Genomic DNA, 8,487 nt, shown 5'->3' on the forward strand with positions numbered 1-8,487 from the left:
TTAAAGGAGCACCCCAAAACTCTGGTCCTTGCTCCTGCTGGGCAAGGGCTTCAACCACTGAGCTGTCTTGAGATCCTAGAAAAGTGAGGGTTTTTTTTTTTTTTTTTTTAAAGATTTCTTTGTTGTTGTTGTTTTTTGTTTTTGAGACAGGGTTTCTCTGTGTAGCCCTGGCTGTCCTGGAACTCACTCTGTAGACCAGGCTGGCCTTGAACTCAGAAATCCACCTACCTCTGCCTCGCAAGTGCTGGGATTAAAGGTGTGTGCTACCACCACCCGGCTAAAGATTTTTTTGTGTGTGTGTCTGAATGTGTGCCTGTGTGTATGAATGTATGCCGATGTGTATGTTGTATGTGTGTATGTGCACTGTGTGTGCCTAATGCCCAAGGAGACCAGAAGAAGGCGTTGTCAGATCCCTTGGACAGATAGTTACAGAGTTGTTAGCCAACATGTGGGTTCTGGAAATTGACCCTGTATCTCCCTTCCCATAAATCATTTTGATACTTTAAAAAAATTTTAACTTTAAAAAAAAAGTTATTTTAGAGCCTAGAAAGATGGTGGCTCAGCGGTTAATAACGCTGGCTCCTCTTTCAGAGGGTCTGAGTTTGATTCTTAGCACCTATATAGTGGCTCACAACTATCTGTAACTCCACTTCCAGGGGATCTGATGCCCACCTCTGGCTTCTGCAGACACCAGGCACACGCATGGTGCCCATACATGCCTGTGGGCCAGATACAGGAAATAAGTTAACTAAAAATATTTTTAAAGGCTGAAGACAGTGCCACAAGTCTTTAACCCCATACATGCCTGTGGGCCAGATACAGGAAATAAGTTAACTAAAAATATTTTTAAAGGCTAAAGACAGTGCCACAAGTCTTTAACCCTATCACTTGGGAGGCAGAGGCAGGAAGATCTCTGAGTTCAAGGCTAGCCTGGTCTACAAAGTGAGTTCCAGGACAGCCAAGGCTACACAGAGAAACCCTGTCTCAAAAATTAATTAATTAATTAATTAAATTTAATAGAGAGCAAGCATTGGGTAGCCTCTCTTGGGGTTCAATGAGACTAAAACAATCAAGCCAGAGACCAGGCCTTAAAACACACCTGTAAAAGAAATGTTCTTAGGGCTTTGGACACAGCAGCTCAGTGGCAGTGCATGTGTCCAATCAACCTGAGACCCTGGGGTGGATCCTCCGCATAGCATAAGTAATAATAGTAACTACTATTGTTATTATTTACCTCAGGGCCGTGGAGCTGGGAATCACTGCGGTCAGGGTAGCTGAAGAGAAAGAACATTTGGGGGCCAAACAGTCCCGCCGTGTCACAATCGAAGTGTCCTCCGATTTTGGAGCATCCACGGAAATACTCACATTCACTCACGGGGGTAAAAGTGAGGTCCCTTCCACTTCAACTTTGTTGCCAAGAACTTGAAGATAGGAAAATGAGACCTACTTCAACAAACTCATAAGGGATTGCAAGAAAGATATGCTAATACGTCTTTAAAAGACAGGATGGGGAGACAGAGGGGTGAGAGGGAAGACCCAACCTCAATCAAGCCAGGCTTCCCCCAATCCCCCAGATGCGTCCTACCTTCAGAGAAGAGCAAGGAGGGATGTGTTTGTGTTGGCTCAAAGGGCAGCTCTCTAAAGAGAGTGAGTGAGCTCACTCTCCTTTTGGACAGGTGAGGATGGGCGAGCAGAACAGGTCTGTGGAATATCTAAGTGTGCCCATGTATTATAGTTCCCAAATATAGAGTCACTCAGCCGGAATAACGTGTACTGAGTGTGTCCAGAATGCTGGCATGTGATTTTCCCACTCAGTGGCTACCTTTGGCTGAGGAGGCAACTCGTAGTTAAGCCGCTTGAGTTCACAGGGCTCACTGAAGGCTCAGACCCTGAGGAACATCCTCTGACAACTTTCCAGTCCAGTGCTAGCTTTTCTCAGCTTCTACATGGAAACCCCAATATCCTTCCTATCCATTATGATCCCCATGTCACCACCTTGGTTCCTGCTGACAGTAGATGAAGGTATAATCCCATAATTTGCATCGTGTGTGTGTGTGTGTGTGTGTGTGTTTGTGTGTGTGTTAGAGCATGTGCAGGTATGAGTGCCACAGTACTATTTCATGCACATCTTTGAAGTGAGAACACTTAAAAATCTACTCATTTTCCTTAAAGAAAGAAGAAAAAAAAACCCAACCTTCTTTTCCTTGGTATTTGAAATAAGGTTTTACTCTTTAGCATAGGCTAGACTTGAACTTGCAGCAATTCTCCTGCCTCAGACTTCCAGGTGCTGAGATTACAAACATGAGCTGTCACACCCAGCACATTACATTTGAATTGAACTCATCTCCAAGTGACAAAGACTTCACTCCTGACCTTTCAACTCTGTGGTGCCATGAGTGTGGAATGCACTCCTGAGGAGCTGTATTCTGAACTCTGAATTTGCTCTTTCCAAAGACAAGCTATGTGACCCTCTATTCTCCTGCACTGGGTGAGCTGTGACTCACAGGGACCTTACAAGTGGGCGTAGAGGTGAGGGCCTGGGGAGTGATGGGTAGTTCATTTGTGATGGGTCAATGGGATACAGCACCATATATCTATCACAAAGCTCACAAGTGGTTGTCATGACAGCGGATCTCAACCCCAGGCCTCTCCAATTGAAACTCTGGTCCAGCCTTTGCATCTTTTTTTTTTTTTCTCAACACAGGGTTTCTCTGTATAGCCCTGGCTGTCCTGGAACTCACTCTGTAGACCAGGCTGGCCTCGAACTCAGAAATCCACCTGCCTCTGCCTCCCAAGTGCTGGGATTAAAGGCGTTCACTACCATACCACCGCCCAACCAGCCTTTGCATCTTAATAGAGAATGAGAATCATTAACAGCATGCCCACAGTGGTCATTTTAAAATTTAATCCACAAGACAAGAGTTGAGTGGGATCGGTCCCATCTGTAATCCCAGCTTTCAGAATGTGGGGTGGGAGGAGAGTTATGAGTTCGAGACCACCCTGCCTAGAATGAGATTCTGTGTCAAAAAGCAAAAATATCCTCATGCTAGGCCTAGTGGCACACACCTTTAATCCTGTCATAGAGGAGGCAGAGGCAGTGGCAGAGGCAGAGGCAGGCAGATCTCTCTGAATTTGAGGTCACCCTGGGCTTATGTACTGAGTTCTACGCTAGCCAGAACTACACAATGAAACTTGTCAATAAAAACAAACAAACAAACAAATAAATAGCTAAGACCGTTTGAGGTAAAGGGCTAGTGTTAATGTCAAGGAAGGATAAAGCCAGTATGAGTGAACACGAGCTTGCTCAGCATAAGTTAGTGTGAAACCTCAACCTTCGATGGGCGGTGGTGGCGCACGCCTTTAATCCCAGCACTTGGGAGGCAGAGGCAGGTGGATTTCTGAGTTCGAGGCCAGCCTGGTCTACAGAGTGAGTTCTGGGACAGCTAGGGCTACACAGGGAAACCCTGTCTCCAAAAAAAAAAAAAAAAGGGAACCTCAACCTTGGAACCATAGCATTCACCATAAGACTCTCCATACTGCCTACAACCAAGCAGGCTCCTCTCAGAGGCCTTTCTGGGGACCATGGTGTGACTGGCTCCTCTCAGAGGCCTTTCTGGGAACCATGGTGTGACTGGGGTCTGTGTGTTGCTGAGCAGCGCACCCAAGCCCACTGGGAAGAACCATTCTATTGTTTAGGACCAAGCTCTTCAACATGGTGGCCATTTTTGGCTATCAAAGGTATGAAATGGGGCAAGTCCAACTCAGGATTGTGTGTGTATGTGTGCATATGTGAGTGTGTATGTGTGTGTATGTGTTTGTGTGTGTGTGTGCTGGATTTTAACATAGAAAGGAAGGCAGAGTATAAGATTTCATAAATACTATTATTTGATAGTAGGATTGTTTGACTAAAGTTTGTTGAAACAGAGTCTCATGTAGCCCAGGCTGGCCTCCAACTCACTTGAGCTCCTGATCCCCCTGCCTCCACCTCTCAAGGGTTGGAACTACAGTTCCTGTCAGTCATGAGCAAAGAAACCCAGAGTGGAGCTGACCTAAGCATGGGTCGTTACAGCTGCACCAGGGACTCTTTGGGGGTATTTGAGCTCACCAGTATCCTTATTGTCTAAAGGTTAGACATTTGCTAGGTTTGTTTGTTTGTTGTTGTTGTTGTTATGTGTGTGTATGGTTTTTTCTTCTCTTTTCTTTTCTTTTTATTTTTTTTTCTCTTTTTTTCAGGACAGGGTTTCTCTGTGTAGCCTTGGCTGTCCTGGAACTCACTCTGTAGACCAGGCTGGCCTCGAACTCAGAAATCTGCCTGCCTCTGCCTTAAGTGCTTGGGATCAAAGGCGTGCGCCACCACCGCCCGGCTTTTTGGTTTTTGGGTTTTTTAGGGTTTTTGTTTTTGGCAAACACGCATACATATACATACCATTTGCACAATACTTTCTAAACCTTCTCAACGGACAGACAGACAGTTAGCTGCTTGCAGAAGAACCTTCCCGCAATACAAACTGTATGTTGCAGTGGAAAGAGGGTGGGCATTCACCTTTCATTACTAAATTTCAGCTCTAGGATCAACCCATGCTCACATGTAATCCAGGGATCTCCTGGCCTGCCTGGCTCTCATAGACTTTTTTTTCTCCTGACCAAAGACTAACTCTTGCCTGTCTTTTCCTCAAACCAAGTCAGATGGTTTTGTTTTGAATGTTAGAATGTCTCAATACAAGGGCACTGAGGTAGCTCAGCTGGTGACTTGCCACCAAGGTTAATGACCTGAGTTAACCCCTGGAACCAACTTGGTGGAAGGAGAGAACTAACTCCCACAAATTGTGCCCTAAGAATACACACACACACACACTTTTTTTTTTCTAGACAGGGTTTCTCTGTGTATCCCTGGCTGTCCTAGACCAGGCTGGCCTACAGAGTGAGTACCAGGACAGCCAAGGCTACAGAGAAATCCTGTCTCAACAAACAAACAAACAAACAAACAAACAAAAACCCCAGCAGGCTGAGCACTTTGTATCACACACTTAACAACATTTGGGAGACACAAATAAGAAGGTTTAGAGTTCCTGCTTATCCTCAGCTACACAGTGAGTCTGGGCTATAAAGTGAGACCTTGTCTGAAGGAAACAAGAGAGAGAAGTTTCAGTACTGACTGTAGGGCCATTAATCCTTATGATTCCAGTTACTCGGGAGGCTGAGGTCGGAGCCTGGGCTTCAGGGTGAGTTTAAAGCTCCGTTGGACAACTTGGAGAGACCTGGTCTCTCAAAGGCACATAGGACTGGGGATAGCCAGTGTCCAGTGGTAGGGTGAACGCCTAATAATGTGGGGTCCTATACCTAATCCCCGGTATCACATGGCATCACATGCACGCACATGTACACACACACAAACACACACACATACACACACATGTACACATGCATGCATACATATTGCCTTATTAATAGCACTGTTATCATCATTATTAATAACATTCAAGATCAGTGAGCAGCCCAGTGCATGTTTGGTTGGTTGGTTGGTTCGTTGGTTAGTTTCAGACAGGGCCTTTGTGGCTATTAGAACCCGTGCTGGCCTAGGTCTTCCTGCTTCAGCCTCCCAAATGCTGGGGTGACAGGTTCTGGGCATCTCCTTTTACATGGAGACCACTGAGTTCCAGGAGAGAACAAGCTGCTTACTCAAGACCACGTGGACTTGTGAAAGCGCCGGGATAGGAGCTATTTCCACAAGCCACATTGGTCTGCTTTCCGTTAGCCCAGGGCTGTGCACAGAGCTGTTCCAGGATGGGGTAAATCACCCACCCCACCCACAGGAGAGCCACAAGACAACTAGCATTTTCCTCCCTTCCTTTGCCCCGCCGCCCCCATCTCAGACTCCTTATCTTTTGGGTGGCCTCCTTCCTGCTGTTTGGATTATATTCTATTTCTCGTAGACTCTGCCTGCTCCCAGTCCTAAAAAGCTTTTAGCCCCATTATCCTGACAGGGTTGAGTCCCTAATCCTCTTCAGATCTTGACTGAAATGGCGCCTTTTTGTGGAAGTAGGCCCAGACGTCTCGCTAGTGCTTTGGCCTCTCCTACATCCGTCACTGGAGGGAGCCACGCCCCCTTAGCTTTCCTCCCCAGCCTTTCCTGCAAAACCTGCCCTACATGTAGGATGCCAAGCACAGGATGAAAGAAATCTGATGTTCACTGATGTGTTTTCAAAAGCCTAGGGGAGTCCCTGCCTACTGCAGGTGCTCACGGCACTGAAATGGAAATGGTCTAGCCTGTGCTTAATGTTCAAAAATTTCAGCAGGCCTGTGGTGGCGCACGCCTTTAATCCCAGCACTTGGGAGGCAGAGGCAGGTGGATTTCTGAGTTCGAGGCCAGCCTGGTCTACAGAGTGAGTTCCAGGACAGCCAGGGCTACAAAGAGAAACCCTGTCTAGAAAAACCACAAAAAAAGAAAAAAAAATCAAAAAATTGATATCGCAGGCACCTCAAGTGAGATCAAGGTGAGTGTCTCTGCCACACACCCCAGAGTACCTAGCATGTAGGCCCCTGGGCTCAAAAAAACTCTCATCTGTATAAAATGTTGAGAGAACCTGAAGCTTGAATCCAAAGACTGACTGACTTACTTTCTTTTTTTTTTTTTTTTTGTGGTTTTTCGAGACAGGGTTTCTCCTACAACCAGAGGAGATTGGCAGCCAGAGGCATCCAATACCCTGGAGCTGGCATTATAGGTGGTTGGCTCTGAGGATCCATGCAAGCGCCGGGTCAGCCTGGTCTACCTGGCCATACCCTGTCGTACAAAAAGAAAGAAAGAAAAACAAACAAACAAAAACAAAGGAAGGAAGAAAGGAAAGGGAAAACAACAACAAAAGAATAAACCCAAATAAAATTCCAAACAGGGACGGAAGACCCCAGAGAGGTTTGCTTTGGACACTGGGTATCCTTGGGCAAGATCCCATTGGGCAACACATGCACAGTAAGAGAGCGCACCTGGGCAACGCTAATGCGGAGATCAGCCCAGGGAAAGGAGCCAGGTCCCCCTAGCTGCAGAGAAGAACGGTTTGGACAGATTTCCAGCTACCCTGAGATTGTTTTTCAAGCCTTGAAAGGAATGGTCTGTCAGCGGGTTCTCCCTCTCCACAGGTGATGGGGCTTGAGAAAATATGCCTGTTTGGAGCCTAGGAGACTTCAATCAGATGTTAAAACAATGACTTATTTAGAAGATTAACCAACAGCACAATGTAACCAGGGGGGAGTTTGGAATTTCTACCTTGGGAGTGACAGATAAAAGAAAAGAGAAGAGGCCAGGCATGGAGGGACAGGAGTTCCAGGACATGCTTTCCCTACTTAATGAATTCGAGGGTGGTGTGGGCCAAATGATACCCTGTCTTTTAAATAGAATAGAGAGGAATGGAGGGAGGGGTCGGAGGGGAGCAGGAAGAAAAGCAGTGGTGTTTATAGGACCAAGACTTCAGTCTTTTTCTAAACTATGAATTGCAACATTGTAGTCAAAAGATGCCAGCAGGACCCAGGGCTTCAGGGAGACTTCATGGAGTCCCTCAGCCATTTTGGTCTTGGCTTCTCTGTCGTTTGTTTGGTTGGTTGTTGTTTTTCTGTTGTTTGTTTGTTTGTTTTTGGAGACAGGGTTTCTCCGTGTAATTGTTCTGGCTGTCCTGGAAACTTGCCCTGTCGACCAGACTGGCCTCAAAAATCACAGAGATCTGCCTGCCTCTGCCCTCACAAAGGCTGGAATGAAAGGCATGTTCCACCATGTCTTTTTAAATATCCAATTTCTTAAAAATTTTATGTGTGTATGTGTGTGTGTGTGTGTGTGTGTGTGCGCGTGCGCGTGTGCGTGTGTGCGTGCACACGTGTGTGTTTTGGCGCCTATAGAGACCAGAACAGGACGTCAGATCCTCTGTAGCTGGCTTGAGACCATTGTGTGTTATCCCATTGTGGAGGCAGGAAACTGAACTAGGGTCCTCCGGATGAATAAATACTTCTAGTCTCAGAGCCTTCTCTCCAGGGCAGGTTTTCCCATCTCTTAAACAGGGATCATAATTCACTTGGAAAAACCATAAGGATTAAACAGTACAAGCCACATGAGTTAGTAGTTGTGTCCCTAAGTAGTCGCCGTTCCCACCACGCAGAGGTAAAGCCCAAAGTTCTGCAAGTGATTCATCTTTCTCATATGTAGGCAACCTGCAATAAGGTCCAAAGAGATGTGGAGAGCTCCAGCTGTAGGCTGAACTCCAAGAAGACGCATGAAAGGGGGAGGAGCTTAAGGCAGATGGTCACAGACTGTAGACAAGTGGGAAGTTAAGAAGGGAAAAACAATAGCAACATTTCCTAGAGAAGTCTTAAAACCCACTCAGGAGTAGAGGCAGGAGGACCCTGACCCTGTTACATAAAAGCTTAAAACAGCCGGGCGGTGGTGGTGCACGCCTTTAATCCCAGCACTTGGGAGGCAGAGGCAGGCAAGATTTCTGAGTTCGA

This window comes from Mastomys coucha, unplaced genomic scaffold (genome assembly GCF_008632895.1).
Source record: "Mastomys coucha isolate ucsf_1 unplaced genomic scaffold, UCSF_Mcou_1 pScaffold3, whole genome shotgun sequence".
Classification (NCBI taxonomy): domain Eukaryota; kingdom Metazoa; phylum Chordata; class Mammalia; order Rodentia; family Muridae; genus Mastomys; species Mastomys coucha.